Source organism: Macaca nemestrina, chromosome 1 (assembly GCF_043159975.1).
Source record: "Macaca nemestrina isolate mMacNem1 chromosome 1, mMacNem.hap1, whole genome shotgun sequence".
Taxonomy (NCBI): domain Eukaryota; kingdom Metazoa; phylum Chordata; class Mammalia; order Primates; family Cercopithecidae; genus Macaca; species Macaca nemestrina.
This window is the reverse complement of record NC_092125.1, coordinates 38,992,310-39,015,282: the sequence shown is the minus strand read 5'-3', so window position 1 is coordinate 39,015,282 and position 22,973 is coordinate 38,992,310. Positions and strand designations below refer to the sequence as shown.

General features: G+C 42.9%; 1 long non-coding RNA gene across 1 annotated transcript; it reads left to right on the top strand.

Moving 5' to 3' along the window:
- Positions 1-14,215: 14,215 nt before the first annotated feature.
- On the top strand, positions 14,216-22,721 carry LOC105484536 (uncharacterized). Its single transcript, XR_989031.3, has 4 exons — positions 14,216-14,312; positions 19,305-19,381; positions 20,138-20,290; positions 22,587-22,721. It is a non-coding gene; the product is annotated as an uncharacterized lncRNA (long non-coding RNA).
- Positions 22,722-22,973: the final 252 nt, after the last annotated feature.

Genomic DNA, 22,973 nt, shown 5'->3' with positions numbered 1-22,973 from the left:
GAAAGACAAACAAAAGAAGAAACTAACTCATGGTTTCACTTAAATCTCTATCAAGAACGCTTGTTTAAAATTCATTTTACAATGCATGTTCAGGCTGGGAGACAAGCTCCCCTGAAGTAAGTTTTTGATATGCTTGCACAGACAAGTGGGAGGCCATTACTATGAAAAAGTCACCTAGAACCATCTGCTATTTGCAGCATCCATTAAGGAAAAGGGGTTTCTTGTTCTTTATTAGTAACCTTAAATTTCCTTTCTTCTCACTGGGCAGAGGGTGTAAAAAGAAATTGATGGTTATGTTTTGAAAAGCAAAGAGATATTTGCCATTTTACTTCTCGAAGAGAAAACAGAGACATTCACAGGATTTAATTCACTCGATTAGAAAATTCTAGGAATAAGCCAGAAAAAGAGCAATCAAGGGAAAAATAATAAGAGCACCAAGACGTATTTTAAGTTATAATGCCCAGTGTTGGCAGACATGTGGGGAAATGAGCATGCTTGTACACTGGTAATGGGAGTATAAATTGATACAAGTTTTCTACAGGGAGATTAGTCATATATATTAAGAGACTTAAAAACACCCATATCCTTTAATCCAGTGATTCCACTCCTAGGAATTTATCCTAAGGTAATAATTCAAGATGCAGGCTAGGATTTATATGCAATAATGTGCATAACATTGCAGTGCTATAGAAAATAGAAAGATCCTGAAACAAAACAAATGTCTACAGAGAAATTGTTAAATAAATAATGATGTACCTGACAGCTCAGGTGTCATGCTGTCCTTCTTCCCCATCCGATCCCCACCCTTTATTTTCAAGGTACCCTTCCTCTACTATATGAGAAATGAGACTGTTTTACCCTAAAGATACTCAAGGTGCTTATCTTGCCATTTCCAGCTCCACTGTGGACCATCATTCACTTCATAGGTGGGCTCCATGTAGAACTCATAGATATAGCCATCTCCAAGGACACCATGGAGGCTGGATTTGGGGCCAGCCACACTTCCTTTTACTGACCTTTTACTTTATTCTTCATATATCCAGCCACAGGCTGTGAATGTAGCAGGTTTTGTTGTTGTTGTTTTGTTTTGTTTTTCTGAAAAGCTTAGATTAATTAAAGGAAGCTATAAATAGGAATAGAGAGCCTAAAGCTATATGCTGTATGAAGTTTCTCCAGCCTATGGGATGAGCAAGCTAAGGTTTAAGTTCTTCATGGAACTCCCATGGATGGGAATAAGGTTTCTTTCATTGATACATCCCATTTCCTATCTCTGCTCCCCAGTTCCCATGTCTGTCCTCTTTTCTAACCACCTCCTTTGAATTTCCACACTAGTTTTGAAAAGCCCTCTTCCAATCTATGACAGAGGGTCTCCCTCTCTGAGTAGCACATGACTCTCAATATGAAGTAACCACTCTAGAATAAGGTCCTGTTTTTCAAGGGAGGGGAGAAAGGGAAGGAGGAGGAGAGACTTCAGCAGAATAGTCAACAACAGCTTTGACAATGCAATCTGGAGGAAATGGGCAAAGGTCAGCGGTTGGCAAGCCAAGACCCACAGAGCAGAACAGGGTAAATATGGACATCACACATCTGGTATGTCTCTCTGTTTTTCTTTTTGTTTTTTGTTTTTTTGAGACAGGGTCTTCCTCTGTGGCCCAGGCTAAAATGCAATGGTGCAATCACGGCTCACTGCAGCCTCTATCTCCCAGGCTTTAACAATCCTCCTGCCTCCTGCCTCAGCCTCCCAAGTAGCTGAGACTACAGGTGCATGCCACCACACTTGGCTAATGTTTTAAATTTTACTATATTGCCCAAGCTGGTCTTGAACCCCTAGGCTCAAGCAATCCTCTCTCCTTGGCCTCCCAAAGTGCTGGGATTACACGCATGAGCCACAACACCTGGACAATGATTGGGCACTTTTGTGATTCCCACTTCAGTAATCAATCTGTTTTGTAATTCCTACTTCATAATAATTGACAAAACTGCCTCTTTGTTCTCCTAACTTTCCAGCAAGAAACTGTTGAGCTAAGTGCACAGCCTCCCAAGAACAAACAGCCATTCTCTGAAATAATAGTCTAAGTCCATGGCTCTCAACCTGATTGCACGTTAAAACTACCTGAAGTGAGGACCATGTTCTAAACCAACTCAAGGAAACTAAGAACCTGAAAAAATGTTACATGAATTGCTAACTAGAATAACCAGTGTATAGAAGAACATAAATGACCTGATGGAGCTGAAAAACACAGCACGAGAACATCGTGAAGCATACACAACTTCAACAGCCAAATCGATCACATGGAAGAAAGGATATCAGTGATTGAAGAGCAACTTAATGAAATGAAGCAAGAAGTGTGGAGAAAAAAGAGTAAAAAGAAATGAACAAAGTCTCCAAGAAATACGGGATTATGTGAAAAGACCAAATCTATGTCTGATTGGTGTACCTGAAAGTGACGGGGAGAATGGAATCAAGTTGGAAAACACTCTTCAGGATATTATCCAGGAGAACTTCCCCAACCTAGCAAGGCAGGCCAACATTCAAATTCAGGAAATACAGAGAATACCACAAAGATATTCCTTGAGAAGAGCAACCCCAAGACACATAATCGTCAGATTCACCAAGGTTGAAATGAAGGAAAAAATGTTGAGGGCAGCTAGAGAGAAAGGTTGGCTTACCCACAATGGGAAGCCCATCAGACTAACAGTGGATGCCTCAGCAGAAACCCTACAAGCCAGAAGAGAGTGGGGGTCAATATTCAACATTCTTAAAGAATTTTCAACCCAGAATTTCATATCCAGCCAAACCAAGCTTCATAAGTGAAGGAGAAATAAAAACCTTTATAGACAAGCAAATGCTGAGAGATTTTGTCACCACCAGGCCTGCCTTACAAGACCTCCTGAAGGAAGCACTAAACATGGAAACGAACAACCAGTACCAGCCACTGCAAAAACATGCCAAATTGTAAAGACCATCAATGCTATGAAGAAACTGCAACAACTAATGGGCAAAATAACCAGCTAGCATCACAATGACAGCATCAAATACACACGTAACAACATTAACCTTAAATGTAAGGGGGCTAAATGCCCCAATTAAAAGATACAGACTGGCAAATTGGATTAAGAGTCAAGACCCATCGGTTGTGCTGTATTCAGGAGACCCATCTCACATGCAGAGATACATATAGGCTCAAAATAAAGAGATGGAGGAAGATCTACCAAGCTAATGGAAAGCAAAGAAAAAAGGAGGGGTTACAATCCTAGTCTCTGATAAAGGAGACTTTAAACCAACAAAGTTCAAAAGAGACAAAGAAGGCCATTACAAAATGGTAAAGGGATCAATTCAACAAGAAGAGCTAACTATCCTAAATATATATGCACCCAAAACAGGAGCACCCAGATTCATAAAGCAAGTTTTTAGAGACCTACAAAGATACTTAGGCTCCCACACAATAATAGTATGAGACTTTAATACCCCACTGTCAATATTAGATAAATCAATGAGACAGAAAATTACCAAGGATATCCAGGACTTGATCTCAGCTCTGGACCAAGAAGACCTAATAGACATCTACAGAACTCTCCACCCCAAATCAACAGAATACACATTCTTCTCAGCACCACATCGCACTTATTCTAAAACTGACCACATAATTGGAAGTAAAACACTCCTCAGCAAATGTAAAAGAACAGAAATCACAACAAACTGTGTCTCAGACCGCAGTGCAATCAAATTAGAACTCAGAATTAAGAAACTCACTCAAAACTGCACAACTACATGGAAACTGCTGCTCCTGAATGACTACTGGGTAAATAAGGAAATAAAGACAGAAATAAAGATGCTCTTTGAAACCAATGAGAACAATGACACAGTGTACAGAATCTCTGGGACACATTTAAAGCAGTGTGTAGAGGGAAATTTATAGCACTAAAGGCCCACAAGAGAAAGCAGGAAAGATCTAAAATTGATACCCTAACATCAAAATTAAAAGAATTAGAGAAGCAAGAGCAAGCACATTTAAAAGCTAGCAGAAGACAACAAATAACTAAGAGCAGAGCAGAACTGAAGGAGATAGAGGCACAAAAAACCCTTCAAAATATCAATGAATCCAGGATCTGGTCTTTTTTTTTTTTTTTTTTTTTTATTATTATTATACTTTTAAGTTGTAGGGTACATGTGCATAACGTGCAGGTTTGTTACATATGTATACTTGTGCCATGTTGGTGTGCTGCACCCATGAACTCGTCATTTACATAAGGTATAACTCCCAATGCAATCCCTCCCCCCTCCCCCCTCCCCCCTCCCCATGATAGGCCCCGGTGTGTGATGTTCCCCTTCCTGAGTCCAAGTGATCTCATTGTTCAGTTCCCACCTATGAGTGAGAACATGCGGTGTTTGGTTTTCTGTTCTTGTGATAGTTTGCTAAGAATGATGGTTTCCAGCTGCATCCATGTCCCTACAAAGGACACAAACTCATCCTTTTTTATGGCTGCATAGTATTCCATGGTGTATATGTGCCACATTTTCTTAATCCAGTCTGTCATTGATGGACATTTGGGTTGATTCCAAGTCTTTGCTATTGTGAATAGTGCTGCAATAAACATACGTGTGCATGTGTCTTTATAGCAGCATAATTTATAATCCTTTGGGTATATACCCAGTAATGGGATGGCTGGGTCATATGGTACATCTAGTTCTAGATCCTTGAGGAATCGCCATACTGTTTTCCATAATGGTTGAACTAGTTTACAATCCCACCAACAGTGTAAAAGTGTTCCTATTTCTCCACATCCTCTCCAGCACCTGTTGTTTCCTGACTTTTTAATGATCGCCATTCTAACTGGTGTGAGATGGTATCTCATTGTGGTTTTGATTTGCATTTCTCTGATGGCCAGTGATGATGAGCATTTTTTCATGTGTCTGTTGGCTGTATGAATGTCTTCTTTTGAGAGATGTCTGTTCATATCCTTTGCCCACTTTTTGATGGTGTTGTTTGTTTTTTTCTTGTAAATTTGTTTGAGTTCTTTGTAGGTTCTGGATATTAGCCCTTTGTCAGATGAGTAGATTGCAAAAATTTTCTCCCATTCTGTAGGTTGCCTGTTCACTCTGATGGTAGTTTCTTTTGCTGTGCAGAAGCTCTTCAGTTTAATTAGATCCCATTTGTCAATTTTGGCTTTTGTTGCTTTTGGTGTTTTAGACATCAATGGCATCCCCATCAAGCTACCAATGAGTTTCTTCACAGAATTGGAAAAAACTGCTTTAAAGTTCATATGGAACCAAAAAAGAGCCCGCATCTCCAAGACAATCCTAAGTCAAAAGAACAAAGCTGGAGGCATCATGCTACCTGACTTCAAACTATACTACAAGGCTACAGGAACCAAAACAGCATGGTACTGGTACCAAAACAGAGATATAGACCAATGGAACAGAACAGAGTCCTCAGAAATAATACCACACATCTACAGCCATCTGATCTTTGACAAACCTGAGAGAAACAAGAAATGGGGAAAGGATTCCCTATTTAATAAATGGTGCTGGGAAAATTGGCTAGCCATAAGTAGAAAGCTGAAACTGGATCCTTTCCTTACTCCTTATACAAAAATTAATTCAAGATGGATTAGAGACTTAAATGTTAGACCTAATACCATAAAAATCCTAGAGGAAAGCCTAGGTAGTACCATTCAGGACATAGGCATGGGCAGGATCTGGTTTTTTTAAAAGATCAACAAAATAGATAGACCTCTAGCCAGGCTAATAAAGAAGAGGGGGGCGTGCCCAAGATGGACAAATAGGAACAGCTCCAGCCTCCAGCTCCCAGCGTGAGTGACACAGAAGATGGGTGATTTCTGCATTTTCAACTGAGGTACCAGGTTCATCTCACTGGGGCGTGTCAGACAGTTGACGGTGGTCCGCGGGTGCAGCCCAACCAGCAAGAGCTGAAGCAGGGTGAGGCATAGCCTCACCTGGGAAGCTCAAGGGGGAATGAATTCCTTTTCCTAGCCAAAGGAAATTGAGACACACAACACCTGGAAAATCACATAACTCCCACCCTAATACCGCGCTTTACGAAGGGTCTTAGCAAACGGCACACCAGGAGATTATATCCCATGCCTGGCCCAGAGGGTACCACGTCCACGGAGCCTCCCTCATTGCTAGCACAGCAGTCTGAGATCCAACTGCCAGGTAGCAGTGAGGCTGGGGAAGGGGCGCCCACCATTACTGAGTCTTAAGTAGGTAAACAAAGCTGCCTGGAAGCTCGAATTGGATGGAGCCCACCACAGCTCAAGGAGGCCAGCCTGCCTCTGTAGACTCCACCTCTGGGGACAGGGCATAGCTAAACAAAAAGCAGCAGAAATCTCGGTAGAGGTAAATACCCCTGTCTGACAGCTTTGAAGAGAGCAGTGGATCTCTCAGCACGGAGGTTGAGATCTGAGAACAGACAGACTGCCTGCTCAAGTGGGTCCCTAACCCCTGAGTAGCCTAACTGGGAGACATCCCTCACTAGGTGCAGACCGACACCTCACACCTCACACGGCAGGGTACACCCCTGAGACGAAGCTTCCAGAGCAAGAATCAGACAGCAACACTCGCTGTTCAGCAATATTCTATCTTCTGCAGCCTCTGCTGCTGATACCCAGGCAAACAGGGTCTGGAGTGGACCTCAAGCAATCTCCAACAGACCTACAGCTGAGGGTCCTGACTGTTAGAAGGAAAACTAACAAACAGAAAGGGCACCCACACCAAAACCCCATCAGTATGTCACTAGCATCAAAGATGAAAGGCAGATAAAACCACAAAGATGGGGAAAAAGCAGTGCAGAAAAGCTGGCAATTCACAAATCAGAGCGCATCTCCCCCTCCAAAGGAATGCAGCTCATCGCCAGCAATGGAACAAAGCTGGACGTAGAAGGACTTTGACGAGCTGAGAGAAGAAGGCTTCAGTCAATCAAACTTCTCAGAGCTAAAGGAGGAACTACGTAACCAGCGCAAAGAAACTAAAAACCTTGAAAAAAGAATGGATGAATGGATAACTAGAATAATCAATGCAGAGAAGACCTTAAAAGAACTGATAAAGATGAAAACCATAACACAAAAACTATGTGACAAATGCACAAGCTTCAGTAACCAACTCGATCAACTGGAAGAAAGAGTATCAGCGATTGAAGATCAAATGAATGAAATGAAGCGAGAAGAGAAGTGTGGAGAAAAAAGAGTAAAAAGAAATGAACAAAGCCTTCAAGAAATATGGGATTATGTGAAAAGACCAAATCTATGTCTGATTGGTGTGCCTGAAAGTGACAGGGAAAATGGAACCAAGTTGGAAAACACTCTGCAGGATATCATCTAGGAGAAGTTCCCCAACCTAGTAAGGCAGGCCAACATTCAAATTCAGGAAATACAGAGAACACCACAAACATACTCCTCGAAAACAGCAACTCCAAGACACATAACTGTCAGATTCACCAAAGTTGAAATGAAGGAAAAAATGTTAAGGGCAGCCAGAGAGAAAGGACAGGTTACACACAAAAGGCAGCCCATCAGACTAATAGCAGATCTCTCAGCAGAAACTCTCCAAGCCAGAAGAGAGTGGGGGCCAATATTCAACATTCTTAAAGAAAAGAATTTTCAACCCAGAATTTCATATCCAGCCAAAACTAAGTTTCACAAGTGAAGGAAAAATAAAATCCTTTACAAACAAGCAAATGCTTAGAGATTTTGTCACCACCAGGCCTGCCCTACGAGAGATCCTGAAGGAAGCACTAAACATGGAAAGGAACAACAGGTACCAGCCATGGCAAAAACATGTCAAAATGTAAAGTCCATCAATGCTAGGAAGAAACTGCATCAATTAGCGAGTAAAATAACCAGCTAATATCATAATGACAGGATCAAGTTCACACATAACAATATTAACCTTAAATGTAAAAAGACTAAATGGTCCAATTAAAAGATACAGACTGGCAAATTGGATAATAAGTCAAGATCCATCAGTTTGCTGTATTCAGAAGACCCATCTCACATGCAGAGACACACATAGGCTCAAAATAAAGGGATGGAGGAAGATCTACCAAGCAAATGGAAAACAAAAAAAAGCAGGGGTTGCAATCCTAGTCTCTGATAAAACAGATTTTAAACCATCAAAGATCAAAAGAGACAAAGAAGGCCATTACATAATGGTAAAGGGATCAATTCATCAGGAAGAGCTAACTATCCTAAATATATATGCACCCAATACAGGAGCACCCAGATTCATAAAGCAAGTCCTTAGAGACTTACAAAGAGACTTAGACTCCCATATAATAATAATGGGAGACTTTAACACCCCACTGTCAACATTAGACAGATCAACGAGACAGAAAGTTAACAAGGATATCTAGGAATTGAACTCAACTCTGCACCAAGCAGACCTAATAGACATCTACAGAACTCTCCACCCCAAATCAACAGAATATACATTCTTCTCAGCACCACATCACACTTATTCCAAAATTGGCCACATAGTTGGAAGTAAAGCACTCCTCAGCAAATGTAAAAGAATAGAAATTATAACAAACTGTCTCTCAGACCACAGTGCAATCAAACTAGAATTCAGGACTAAGAAATTCAATCAAAACTGCTCAAGTACATGGAAACTGAACAACCTGCTCCTGAATGACTACTGGGTACATAACTAAATGAAGGCAGAAATAAAGATGTTGTTTGAAACCAATGAGAAAAAAGATACAACATACCAGAATCTCTGGGATACATTTAAAGCAGTGTGTAGAGGGAAATTTATAGCACTAAATGTCCTCAAGAGAAAGTTGGAAAGATCTAAAATTGACACCCTAACCTCACAATTAAAAGAACTAGAGAAGCAAGAGCAAACACATTCAAAAGCTAGCAGAAGGCAAGAAATAACTAAGATCAGGCAGAACTGAAGGAGAAAGAGACACAAAAATCCCTCCAAAAAAATCAATGAATCCAGGAGCTGGTTTTTTGAAAAGATCAACAAAATTGATAGACCGCTAGCAAGACTAATAAAGAAGAAAAGAGAGAATCAAATAGATGCAATAAAAAATGATAAAGGGGATATCACCACCGACCCACAGAAATACAAACTACCATCAGAGAATACTATAAACACCTCTACGCAAATAAACTAGAAAACCTAGAAGAAATAGATAATTTCCTGGACACTTACACTCTCCCAAGACTAAACCAGGAAGAAGTTGAATCCCTGAATAGACCAATAGCAGGCTCTGAAATTGAGGCAATAATTAATAGCCTATCAACCAAAAAAAGTCCAGGACCAGACGGATTCATAGCCGAATTCTACCAGAGGTACAAGGAGGAGTTGGTACCATTCCTTCTGAAACAATTCTAATCAATAGAAAAAGAGGGAATCCTCCCTAACTCATTTTATGAGGCCAACATCATCCTGATACCAAAGTCTGACAGAGATACAACAAAAAAAGAGAATTTTAGACCAATAACACTGATGAACATTGATGCAAAAATGCTCAATACTGGCAAACCGAATCCAGCAGCACATCAAAAAGATTATCCACCATGATCAAGTGGGCTTCATCCCTGGGATGCAAGGCTGGTTCAACATATGCAAATCAATAAACGTAATCCAGCATATACAGAACCAAAGACAAAAACCACATGGTTATCTCAATAGATGCAGAAAAGGCCTTTGACAAAATTCAACAGCCCTTCATGCTAAAAACTCTCAATAAATTCGGTATTGATGGAACGTATCTCAAAATAATAAGAGCTATTTATGACAAATCCACAGCCAATATCATACAGAATGGGCAAAAACTGGAAGCACAAGCCAGTTTGAAAACTGGCACAAGACAGGGCTGCCCTCTCTCACCACTCCTATTCAACATAGTGTTGGAAGTTCTGGCTAGAGCAATCAGGCAAGAGAAAGAAATCAAGGGTATTCAGTTAGGAAAAGAAGAAGTCAAATTGTCCCTGTTTGCAGATGACATGATTGTATATTTAGAAAACCCCATTGTCTCAGCCCAAAATCTCCCTGAGTTGATAAGCAACTTCAGCAAAGTCTCAGGATACAAAATCAATGTACAAAACTCACAAGCATTCTTATACACCAGTAACAGACAAAAAGAGAGCCAAATCATGAATGAACTCCCATTCACAATAGCTTCAAAGAGAATAAAATACATAGGAATCCAACTTACAAGGGATGTAAAGGACCTCTTCAAGGAGAACTACAAACCACTGCTCAGTGAAATAAAAGAGGACACAAACAAATGGAAGAACAAACCATGCTCATGGATAGGAAGAATCAATATTGTGAAAATGGTCATACTGCCCAAGGTAATTTATAGATTCAATGCCATCCCCATTAAGCTACCAATGACTTTCTTCACAGAATTGGAAAAAACCACTTTAAAGTTCGTATGGAACCAAAAAAGACTCCGCATTGCCAAGACAATCCTAAGCCAAAAGAACAAAGCTGGAGGCATCACGCTACCTGACTTCAAACTATACTACAAGACTACAGGAACCAAAACAGCATGGTACTGGTACAGAGATATAGACCAATGGAACAGAACAGAGCCCTCAGAAATAATACCACACATCTACAGCCATCTGATCTTTGACAAACCTGACAAAAACAAGAAATGCGGAAAGGATTCCCTATTTAATAAATGGTGCTGGGAAAACTGGCTAGCCATAAGTAGAAAACTGAAACTGGATCCCATCCTTACACTTCATACAAAAATTAATTCAAGATGAATTAGAGACTTAAATATAAGACCTAAAACCATAAAAACCCTAGAAGAAAACCCAGGCAATACCATTCAGGACATAGCCATGGGCAAAGACTTCATGTCTAAAACACCAAAAGCAATGGCAACAGAAGCCAAAATTGACAAATGGTATCTAATTAAAGAGCTTCTGCACAGCAAAAGATGCTACCATCAGAGTCAATAGGCAACCTACAGAATGGGAGAAAATTTTTGCAATCTACTCATCTGACAAAGGGCTAATATCCAGAATCTACAAAGAACTTAAACAAATTTATAAGAAAAAAACAAACAACCCAATCAAAAAGTGGGCAAAGGATATGAAAAGACACTTCTCAAAAGAAGACATTCATACAGCCAACAGACACATGAAAAAAATGCTCATCATCACTGGTCATCAGAGAAATGCAAATCAAAACCACAATGAGATACCATCTCACACCAGTTAGAATGGCAATCATTAAAAAATCAGGAAACAACAGGTGCTGGAGAGGATGTGGAGAAACAGGAACACTTTTACACTGTTGGTGGGACTGTAAATTAGTTCAATCATTGTGGAAGACAGTGTGGTGATTCCTCAAGGATCTAGAACTAGAAATACCATTTGACCCAGCCATCCCATTACTGGGTATATACCCTAAGGATTACAAATCATGCTGCTATAAAGACACATGCACACGTATGTTTATTACGGCACTATTCTCAATAGCAAAGACTTGGAACCAACTCAAATGTTCATCAATGACAGACTGGATAAAGAAAATGTGGCACATATACACCATGGAATACTATGTAGCCTTAGAAAAGGATGAGGTCATGTCCTTTGCAGGGACATGGATGAAACTGGCAACCATCTTTCTCAGCAAACTAACACAAGAAGAGAAAACCGAACACCACGTGTTCTCACTCATAAGTGGGAGCTAAACAATGAGAACATATGGACACAGGGCAGGGAACATCACACACCAGGGCCTGTTGAGGTGTGGGGACCTGGGGGAGGGATAGCATTAGGAGAAATACTTAATGTAAATGACGAGTTGATGGGTGCAGCAAACCAACATGGCACAAGTACACCCATGTAACAAATCTGCATGTTATGCACACGTACCCCAGAACTTAAAGTATAATAATTTTTTAAAAAAACTACCTGAAGTGCTTTTCAAAAATTCCAATGCTCAGGCCCCACCTCATAGATTCTGATTGTATTGGTCTAATGCAAATGTTCAAGTCAAGCTCTGAAAATTATGTACAAAGATTGAAAACGTTCTTGAATAATACTTTGGGACCTGTTCTGAAAAAGTCTAGATAACCTTTCTTAAAGAGAGCTCAAGGCATATTGGTTCAGCAAGATTTTTAACAGTTATTACAGCCCACAAAGAAAAATTTTAAGTTTCTTTGCTCAAATAAGCTTTAGAAAAATCTAAACTCTGACAGAAGATAAATATTGATTTGCTGCAGGATTCTCAGAGGCCTTGATGTGGCAATATGCATTATGACTTTCCAAGAGGGGGTTATATGTATAGAATGCAGCATTTTCTGAACTTATTTGACCACAGAAACTTTGTTTGTTTTCTTTTTGTTTTATAGGATGACTCTAGGAATAGCTAAGAAATATAACTTGAGAAACATTACCTATATCATTTATAGTATATTCTTTTTGTCAAGCAAATTTTAAAAAAATAGTTTTAAAGGAAATGTTGACAAAAGCAAATTACCCACATTATATCAACCATGTCTTTGGCTTAATCTTTGAGTTTCATTTCTCTATATAGTGAACAAACCTCCTAAATGTTCGATAATCAGATATATCCTTTGATACTCTCCCCATTAGAGTCTATATCTCTTCCCTTTGGATATGAAAGGAATTGTGACTCCTCCAAACTAGAGTATTCTGAAGTCTGGATCATCAGGCCATGCAGCTTTTCCTTGGTTGCTGGAACACTTGCACTTGGAGCTCTGAGCTACCATGTACATAAGAAATCTGACTACCCTGGGGACCCAGGCCCAGGGAGAGGTAGGTGTACGGAGGCATTCTAATCTTCAATCCCAGCTGAGCTCAGTCTTCCGGCTATCCAGACAGGCATGTGAATAGCCACCAAATGTTTCTAGAATCCCACCTTTCAAGTCACTCCCAGTTGTTATATCTTCTTGGCTGAGGCACCGGACATCCTGAAACAGAAACAAGCCATCCCCACTGTGCGCTGTTGAATTGTTGATTCACAGAGTCCGGGAGCATAATAAATTTTGGGGCAGTTTACCAGGCAGCAGTAGATAACCAAAGTATACTCTAAAATAGGTTTTAAAAACATATTGAGCCTCGATCACAATTTTAATGAAGCACACTGAGTGCCATTTCTAAAAAGAGGAGAAAAGATTGAATTTCATGAGCCTGACAATAGTTCCATCAGACAGTAATATCCACAGCACTAATGGCCAACATATACTGAGCACTTAGTGCGACCAGGTGCAGGCTAAATGCTTTATGTATATTTTCTCATGAGAATTATAGAAAAAGAAGCTACCAGATTGAGTGTCACTCTTAGAGCCAGTACCTTATGGCTCACACTGCTCCTGCGCATGTCACTCTGTGTGCTTCAGTTTATTCATCTGTAACATGGGATAATATTAGCTCCTTCCTTAGGAAATTATTGCAAGGATTAAGTGAATTAATGTGTGTAAAGCACTTAGAACAGTGCCTGTCAAGGAGTGAGTGCAAAGCAAATGTTTGCTTTTGCTATATGGGTTCCAAGGAAGAAAGGAAATGGAGCACAGGATGACAATGAGAAGGAAGTTTCTGTCCTTTCAGCAGGAGTGGTTCCCCTGGCCTCAGCAGGCCTGTATCTGTCCACCTTCACATCCCAGTTTCCAGCACAGTGCCTGGCTCACAGCAGGCTTTCCATAAGTGGCTACTGGATGCTGAGTTTCTGCCCATAGTTTCATTCCTCACCCCATCTAATCCTAGTTAATATCTCCGTCTGTGGAAACTGAGTCTTCAAAAGAAAAAACGACCCATGGAGTGTCCACTGTTAGGAGCCTCCTGCTCCCCACTGCCTATTTTGCCCTGCACTGTCCTGCCCTGACCTGTCTCATGCCCTGCTTTCTCCAGCTAGCCTGGCCCCTTTGTTCAGACTGGCACGATGATCACCCTCACCAACCCCTGCCACGCACCTTTTCACCTGCCCCTCCAGGGAACTGACTGGTGCACAGGAAACAAACTCCTGCTGGTGAGCACATCTCTAGCTCAGGCTCATGGGTACTGAGGCCTCCCGGAAGAAGACCAAGTTGCTGAAACAGGCTGTGGGATATGGTTTTCCCACTTTCAGATGAGGAAATTGAGGCTCAGGTGATTGGGTGGTCCAGTGTTACTCAGGCGGTAAGTAATGATACCAAGACTTGCGCCCAGGTCTGTCTGATTACAAACTAGAATTCTTCCCATTGTGATATCATTCCCCTCTTCTGCACCTCACCTACTTCATTCCTCGTCACTCAACTTTCCATGTGGCAATCTGGCCCATTCCTTCTAGGAATTCATCTTCCTGCCTTGGTTGAGATGTAAGTCTTACATCCAAGAACTTGGAATATATGAACATCTACATGCCCCATAAATGTCTTCATCCTCTTTCGTCCTCTGAAAGCCCACTACACACACACACACACACACACACACACGCTTCTGTTTGTTGGGGTTTTTTCCAGTTGTCACAATTTTTTTTAATCCTAGCAAATGGATTGGGGGTGGGGAAGTCAAATAGTTACTATATTTACATGGTGAATGGATTTAGGTGATAATAAAGGCAGATGTTGCTATAGCAACTAACATTCTAGGATCTCGTATACATCTTTTTGCCTTTTGCAAAGTGCACTGAGTTGTAGCTAACGTATTTCCAAATGGTTGGTGCAGAGCAAGGCACACTGACCACTGTGGTCAGGTCAGAGTCTGCTCATACATGTGGAGCTCCTTAGCCACTAAAGTGTCCACTGCAGCTCCTGGCTCCTGGTAAACCTGGACAACCACTCAGCCTCAGGGAAAACCAGCCAGAGGCTGCCTTGTCTGTCTCCTGGTCAAATTCTCCCTTGCTCACCTTATATTTCTCTCTTTTTCATGCTGGTTCTAAATTCTGCTAACTGGTTGAGGACAGCCTGGGTTGTTTTCTGAACACCACCTCGAGGTTCAAGGGTAGGGTGTTCACTCTGACAATAACCAGGTGAGAGAGAGGTGTGCCCTGTGTGCTGTAGTGGGAACAGCCCGGGCCCCTTCCCCTAGGACTCCTTCCCTGCTTGTGGAGAGTTCCTGCCCGAGGATCTCCTACACCTCCTCCTCATCCCAGGTACCCAGAACTCACATGTGCTCCCTTACTCACCCAACCAAAGCCAGTCCTCAGGGTGTCACACAAAGCGGGAAAGATAACTGGAATGTAAAGGGTGTGGTTCCAGCCCCAGCTCTGCCACCTACGAGCTGCACGACCTCCCAGAACCTCAGTCCCTTCCCCTGTGAGACAGGGTTGCACCAGTGGAAAAAGTGCTAACCTAGTCAATGCATTCACCAGTCGGTGAAAATGACCATATGTGGCAAATTCGCTTCCCATGGTTATTTTGCCTTTTTCACAAAATAGGAGCCTTAAACCAAAAGAATAAATTTCAGGTGCTCAACCTGCCAGACATTATGCTAAGTTAAATTAGCCAGACACAGAAAGACAAATACCATATTATCTTACTTATATGTGGAATCTAAAAAAGTTGAACTTACAGAAGCAGAGGATAGAATAGTGTTTGCCAGGTGCTGGGGGTGGGGAAAGTAGGGCAGTGTTGATGAAAGGGTACTAAACTGCAAGTTCTAAGATGAGTAAATCCTAAGGCTCTAATGTACAGTGTGGGTGGTGATGGGTGTGTTCATTCATTTGGTTGTGATAATCACTATACAATATATGTATATCAAATCATTACTATGTACACCTTGAATATATAGTCTTTGTTAATTAGTCTAAAATTTTTAAAAAATTTAACAAAAATTTAAAAAGAAAATTACTTCCAGAAAAAGAATAAATTCCAAATTGTAGAAACCCAGGCATCAGTTAACAGCGGAAGATATTGTCTCATAACAATGGGCTCCTGTGACGACCATCTACACACAGGGCCATCATCCCCCCAACACCCTGAAGCAACTGCGTGCTCATGGGCTCAGAGTTTGGTAGGGAGGCAGGCAGGTAAGAATCTGTAGACACGCATTGTGATGGACACCACTGGGGGTGTGCTCTGAGGAGGGACAAAACCAGAGGGAAATATCAGGTGTATAAACCTCAATATATGTACTCAATCTCTGAGCCTCAGTTTCCACATCTGTGAATTGGACACAATGTCTGTCTCAAGGGGTTGTTTCTTTATGATCTTAACTACTCCACACTTTAGATCATCACTATTTCTAATGGCTCCCAAACATCTTATATCCCAATACCCAGCCCACACCTCTTCCTTGAGCCCTACATCCATATGTCAAGGTGCCAGCTGGCAGCTATGTGTCCCTCAGACACTTCAAACTCAATATATCCCCAGCTGAGCTCATCATTGTGCCCTATAAGTCTCTGCCTTCTGCATGTTCTCTATCTGGGTAAGTAGTGCGATCTTTTATTCTTGCCTCTCTTTACACACCCATGGGACCAACCAACCACTCAGTTCTGTGGACTTCACCTCCAAAATAGCTCTGGGTGCCTTCTCTCCAATCCTTAAATAGTTCCTCTGGCCTGACTCTGTGTCTCTAGACTTTAATGGGCCTTCTTCTCCCAAGTCCTGTCCCATAATCTCATCCTCCCCTCGCACTCTAGAGAGGATCTTTTTTTCTTTTTCTTTCTTTCTTTTTTTCTTCTGTGAGACAGGGTCTCACTGAGTGCCCCAGCTAGAGTACAGTGGTGCCATCATAGCTCACTGCAGTATTGACTTCCTGGGCTCAATTGATCCACCTGCTTCAGCCTCCCAAGTAACCGGGACCACACGTGCATGCCACCATGCCCGGCTATTTTTTATATTTTTTGTAAAGACAGGGTCTCCCTATGTTGCTCAGGCTGGTCTCAAATCCTAGGCTCCAGTGATCCTCTCACCCTAGCCTCCCAAAGTGCTGGGATTACGGGCGTGAGTCCCTGTGCCCAGTCAAGAGGCCCTTTTAAATGCAGAGGTGATCATGTTGCTCCCCATCATCTACGGATGAGTCCAAACTCCTCTATGAGGCTCTTCAGGATGCAGCACCACCTTTCCAGCCTCACTAGCCTCCACCACCCACAGTCCTCACTCCAGGCTCACAGACCTGCTTACCTCCCCTACAAATCTGTGGCACTCCTCACCTTTGTGCCTTTGTGGAATTGTGTGTCCACTCTGCTTGAAATGCCCAATCTCCCCACATCTCCTTTCTACTGCTTCCCCCACTTTCCCTATCCATTCACAACCAGGCATTGCCTCCTCCGGGAAGCGTCCTCTGACTTCCCAGGGCTGGGCTCCTTGAAAGCCATGTGCATAGCACTCTTGTGGCACTCGCCACATTGTCATCTGTGTGTGTGCTCATTTCACTTACCAGACTTCAAGCTCTCCTGCAGCACAGACTAACTACAGCTTACTCATACATGTACCTCCAGTTCTTAGTGCAGTGCCTGGCTCCTAGCAAGTGCTCCAAATATGTCTAATGAAAATGTAAATGAATGAAATGTTTGGAAGAAAATATTCCTCTTAAAATTGAACTGAACCCCATGGACTTTCTAGCACCAAGTGCAGGCAATAGTGCTAAATGGGATGACTGTCTCTAGATTGGAGTTGTGATGGTCAGTTTTGTGTGTCAACTTAACCAGGCCATAGTACTCAGTTATTCAAATAGCACTAAGATATCTGTTCTTGTGAGGATACTTTGTAGATGTGGTTAAGATCTACAGTCAGTTGACTTTAAGAGAAGAATATTATACTTAATAATCTTGCTGTACATAGTCCAGTCTGTTGCAAGCTAAAGAACTGAGCAGAACTGAGGCTTCCCTGAGGAGAAAGAAATCCTGCCTGTGGATGGTAGCTTTAGTTCCTACATGAGTTTTCACCCTGCCCTTCCTGACAGCTTGCCCTGTGGCTTTCACTTGCCTAGCCAACCCCACAACTGTGTAAGTCAATCCCTTGCAATAAATCCTACTGGTTCTATTTCTCTGGCAGAACCCTGATGGATACACCAGCCTTCAAAGCCCTGCTAGACCCGTGAACTGAACACTTATCTTTGGACCAAAGCTCTTCCCAGAGAGGAGCACACTTAGGGCTCTTTGGATGTTGCCACTTTATAGTAGCTCTTCAGCATGCTGGAGAAGTGGGTAGGTGGTGATGATCATGCCCCTGTACTCCAGGAGAGGCTCAGCACAGGGTTCAGTGTCTTGTACAATATGGCACAGTAGGACTGATCATCCACATCCTGCCTCCCAGTCTGGGCTCCCTAGAAAACCAAGTCCGAGGCATCAGTAATTTGTATTGACAAGAAGAAAGGGCCACTAAAATTATTAAACTTGGACAATTAACAAGTAAACAAACATGTAATTGCAAGCCAGACCCTTGGCTAACCCAGTGTTCTCTGCTTATTTAATTTGACATGAGTCGTTTAGTTTTAATGAGGACAATGCGTCACAGTGTATTAGTAGGAGTCCTGTAGTATATGTTGTGGAAATAATGAAGGCTTAGCAATGAGACTTGTTTTAGTGCTCTGCTATTAAACCTTCACTGAGAAAAGAGGTGAGGCTGCCAGGCTCTTTGTGGAAGGGACTGGGTTTGCAAATTAGCACTGTCAGAAAGAGCTAGGTGAGACAGAACCTGGCAAAGCCCCCAGACTTGAGCAAACCCAGGAATGCTCAGCTCATGGACCTGAGCACCAAGCCCACTGCTGAACCTCATGACTACCCAGCAACGAAGATCCCAGAAAGGCCTAGAATATGCCCCACCTCCCACCCCCACCACCAGTGGCCAACTGGGCAAGACAGATGCTACCCAGGCAGTCCCCAGAAGGAGAACAGCCCCACTCAGATCCTATGTGGTCACACTTGGACTCCACTAACCTGAGCCTTTCTTGGCAGATCACTTGGCCCCTCATAGGAGCAAAATCAAGATTCATGCCTCACTCTCTCATTGGTGGGATGAAAACTGAGCCACTGTGGCTTTCTTCTGCCTTCTCAAGTGTGCACAGTCAGGTTGATTCATCATGAAATCGGTCCATTCATGCTCAGAAGGCAAATAGCAAATTTGTGCCTCTCACTCAACTTCAGTTTGAATTTCACAACTGTAGCCTTCCCTTTCCTAAATCCCAATCCCCTACCCCTCTCCTAAGGAATGGCTGTCAATTAATCCTTAGCAGAGAAGCAGCCCACCTTTGTTCTCTCTGCATCATGTGCAGTTTTAGCCTTTCTCATTTGTGGACCAGAAGGCTGTCTTTTAGAGCAGTTCTAGGTATTACTGAATAAGTAGAAGATATTCGTCTGAGAGAGACACAACTATTCCTTTCCCCAAGGAATAACCACCTCTATAACCCTCTATAACCACCAGGTTATAGAGGACACTGAACTGGGAGACACAAGGGATGCGTGCTAGGCCAGCCCTGCCACACAGCCACCTCTGAAATCGTAAGTCGCTCACTTTTCTGAGTCTCAATTTTCCTTTTGTAAAATGGAAGTGTTAAGCCAAACCACTTTTCTGCCCCAAGTTTCTGAGGTGCCAGAGGGAAGAAAGCTAATTTTCCCCAGGTCACCTCTTTTATACTGAGCCACTACCCCTGTCTTGGGTCTCTTTCCCTCTTCCTCTCCCGATCTGCTCTCCTTTCTCTCTTCTTTCTCCCTCTCCTCTCCTCTCTTCTCTCTTCTCTCCTCCCCTGCCCTCCCCTCCCTTTCCCTTCTCTCTCTCCCTATCTCTCTCTATCTATCTATCTCTTTCTCTCTCTCTCTCTCTCTCTCTTTCCCTCCACCACCCTCTCTCCTACCCCCTCAGAACTCAATAGGTCACCACCAAGACACACAATGTAAAAATCTGTATCTCCACAATTCTGCAGCCCTGTTTCCTGGCACCTAGGTTGCCTGGCCGGGGGAAATAGTCCCAGAGCGCTCAACATGATAAGGGGGAGGATCGTTGGTGGGGGCATTGGCTACTATAAAAGGAGGGCTTAAAAGAGTCTTTGGGCCCCTGGAAGGTGAAAAGAATAGAGAACCTCAGTTCTTTGAACCAAATCTGGAGGCTTGGGCAGTACATGGGGTTGCAGGGGTAGGTGCACATCCCCTTGGTTGAGTCCTGTGTTTTGTGAATTATGTTAACTTAACACCACTATATGCATGGCATGAACTCAGTGTCATTAACAAGACATCATCTTCACGGAACTTTGGGTACAGAGGGGGAGATGGACGTGACAGAAGATAACTACAATACAGAGAATCAGCAGTGAATGTGCGGGAGCGCAGGAAAAAGCCAAGGGTCCACTTTGAGGGGCTAGAGCAGACTTCTTGGAGGAGCAGCCACTCGGTCTCTCAGCAGCATCGTGGAAGGTGACTATCCCCTCCTCCTTGAAACACTTTCTTCACTTACTTCTTCTCCTTCATCCACCCTTCCTTCCTTCCCTTGCTGGTGCCTCACCCTCCACACCTTCACATGCAGGAATGCCCCAGTCCTCCCTCCTCACACCACTTCTCTGTTGCTCTCACTCCCTCAAGGAGCTCACCCATGTCTTGGCTTTAAACACGACTTGCAACCAGAAACCACCAAATTTGTATTTCTAGCTCTGACCTGTTCCTCTAACCATAGCTCAACAACTCCTCCCCTTCAAGTTCTAATGGGAATCTTTAACTAAATCTAAGCTCAACATCTCCCCTTCAAGTTCTAATGGGAATCTTTAATGAAATATGACCATAACTGAACACTTGAGATCCACCCTCATCTCTCAGAAAAAGCTGCATCTCCCTCAGTCTTCCCATTTCAGGCCAAATCTCTGGAGTTCTTCTTGAGTTCTCTTTTCCTCTCATGCCAACATCCAACCAGTCAGCAAAGCTTGTGTTATCTCCACCTTAAAAATAAGACCCTAATGTATCACTTCTCACCACCTCCATTGCTCTCACCTTGGTCTAAGCCACCAGCTTCTCCCTCTGAGACTCTTGCATTAGCCTCCTAATCAATCTCCTTGCTCCATCTTGCCTTTAAAATCAGAACTATCCTTTAAAACTATAAGCCAGATCATGTCCCTCATGGCTCAAAACCTCCCAGTGGTTTCCTGTGTCACTCAGAATAAAATCTAAAGTTTCTCCCATCACCTACAAAAACATGGGTGTCATCTGGGTCTCTGCCTCTCTGGCCCTGATTCCTACCATTTCTCTACCAGCTCATTTAGCTCTGGCCACAGCAGCATTGTTGCTGTTCCTTGAATGTGCCAAGAACCACTCTCCCACCACTAAGGTCTTCTTTCAGTCTGGACCATCTTTCTTCCCCACTGCAATACCTGCCTAACTTGTTTTGTTTTGTTTTGTTTTGTTTTTGACAGGGTCCCACTCTGTTGCCCAGGCTGGAGTGCCGTGGTGTGATCTTGGCTCACTGAAACCTCTACCTCCTGGGTTCAAGCAATTCTCCCACCTCAGCCTTTCCAGTAGCTGGGACTGTAGGCACATGCCACCACACCCGGCTAATTTTTGTATTTTTTGGTAGCAAGTAGCAATGGGGTTTCACCATGTTGGCCAGGCTGGTCTCGAACTCCTGACCTCAGGTGATCCACCTGACTTGGCCTCCCATAGTGGTGGGATTACAGGTATGAGCCACCGCACCCAGTACCTGCTTGAGTTTCTCCCCCACTTCAAATGTCATGTCCTCAGAGGGGGCCTCTGTGGCACAAATCCTTTGGCCTATTATATTTGAGGGTCCTGGCAAGAAGTGACTGGAACATTCAGCTACGATCTTTGGAGAGATCTTTCCATGAAAATTCTACTCAAGGAGGAAACCAAGAAGAGATTTTAAGGCCCCTCAAAATTAGCCACACTAGGAAGCCAATACCATGGTCAGTCCTGTGGGAGGAGAAACTGGTGTTACCAGCACCCCTCTGAGAGCCAGAGCCATGAAAGTGAGAGTGCTTGATGGCATTGTGGCCTTAGGAAAACAGCCACTGCAGAACTGTGGCCAAGCAGAGAGCAACAGAGCAAGCACCTGGCTCTCTTCCCATCCTTGATTCTCCTGATGATGCCTCCTTTTGGCCAAATACAACTGGAAATCAGAGGGCAGGGAGCCCTGGTGATGCAATCCATGGAGTTCAGGCTCAAGAGCACAGAGTGGAGCAGAGCAGAACTATAAGAACAGATCTGGAGCAAGCAGAGATTACTCAGCATATCAGTATCTCTGGTTTCCCCTCTTCCAACATGAGTCATCATATTCCTCCTTCTGCCTGCTATAATGACCAGTGACAGTCCAGAGGATGAGGACTGGATCACAGAGTGAGAAAGATATGGAATAGAGCCCTCCTGCCCACCCCACAATTAACATGGAGCATGAGCAAAGCCCCTGAGATTTGGAGGTTGTTTGTTATTGCAGCTTCATCTAGCTTCTCCTGACTGATGCACTTCCTCTATCACCTTAACATGCCTTGTTTTCTTCATCAGACTTAACACCACCTGATAAACTTTCAGACTTGTTAATTATCTGTCTCCTTCCTCTAAAATGTAAACTATGGGGGCATGTAAACTTTGTTTATTTCACTACTAATTCTCTGCATGTAGAACAGGACCTGGAAAATAGTGGATGCTATTGTTTGCTGAACAAATGAATGAATAAAGGAGCTAATAACATATACTATTAATTATGTTTTAGGCACATTCTCAAGCTGAAGCAGTGGAAGATTAAGCAACTCACTTAAGCTCACCCAGCTTAAACACTGGAGTTAAGTCGTGAAGGCATTCTGACCCCAGAGCCCAAGCACTTGACCACTGTGCCATGCCTCCTCCAAGTATCAACAGGGCTTGATGGAGAACTTCAAGAGAGACCATTCCAGGCACAGGCTACAGGCTGGAGAGGGCCAGGGCCTCCTGCATACTGCAAAGTGTTAGTTATGGCTGGAACCAAGAGTGACAACCAATAAACTGTACAGGGTAACAGTGAAAACTTTGATCATGTAAAAATAATGCTAATTAGTCATTTATGTGGACTGCTTATCATTGTTGCCTAATTACTAGGCAGCACAACAATTAGGTAGAGCTT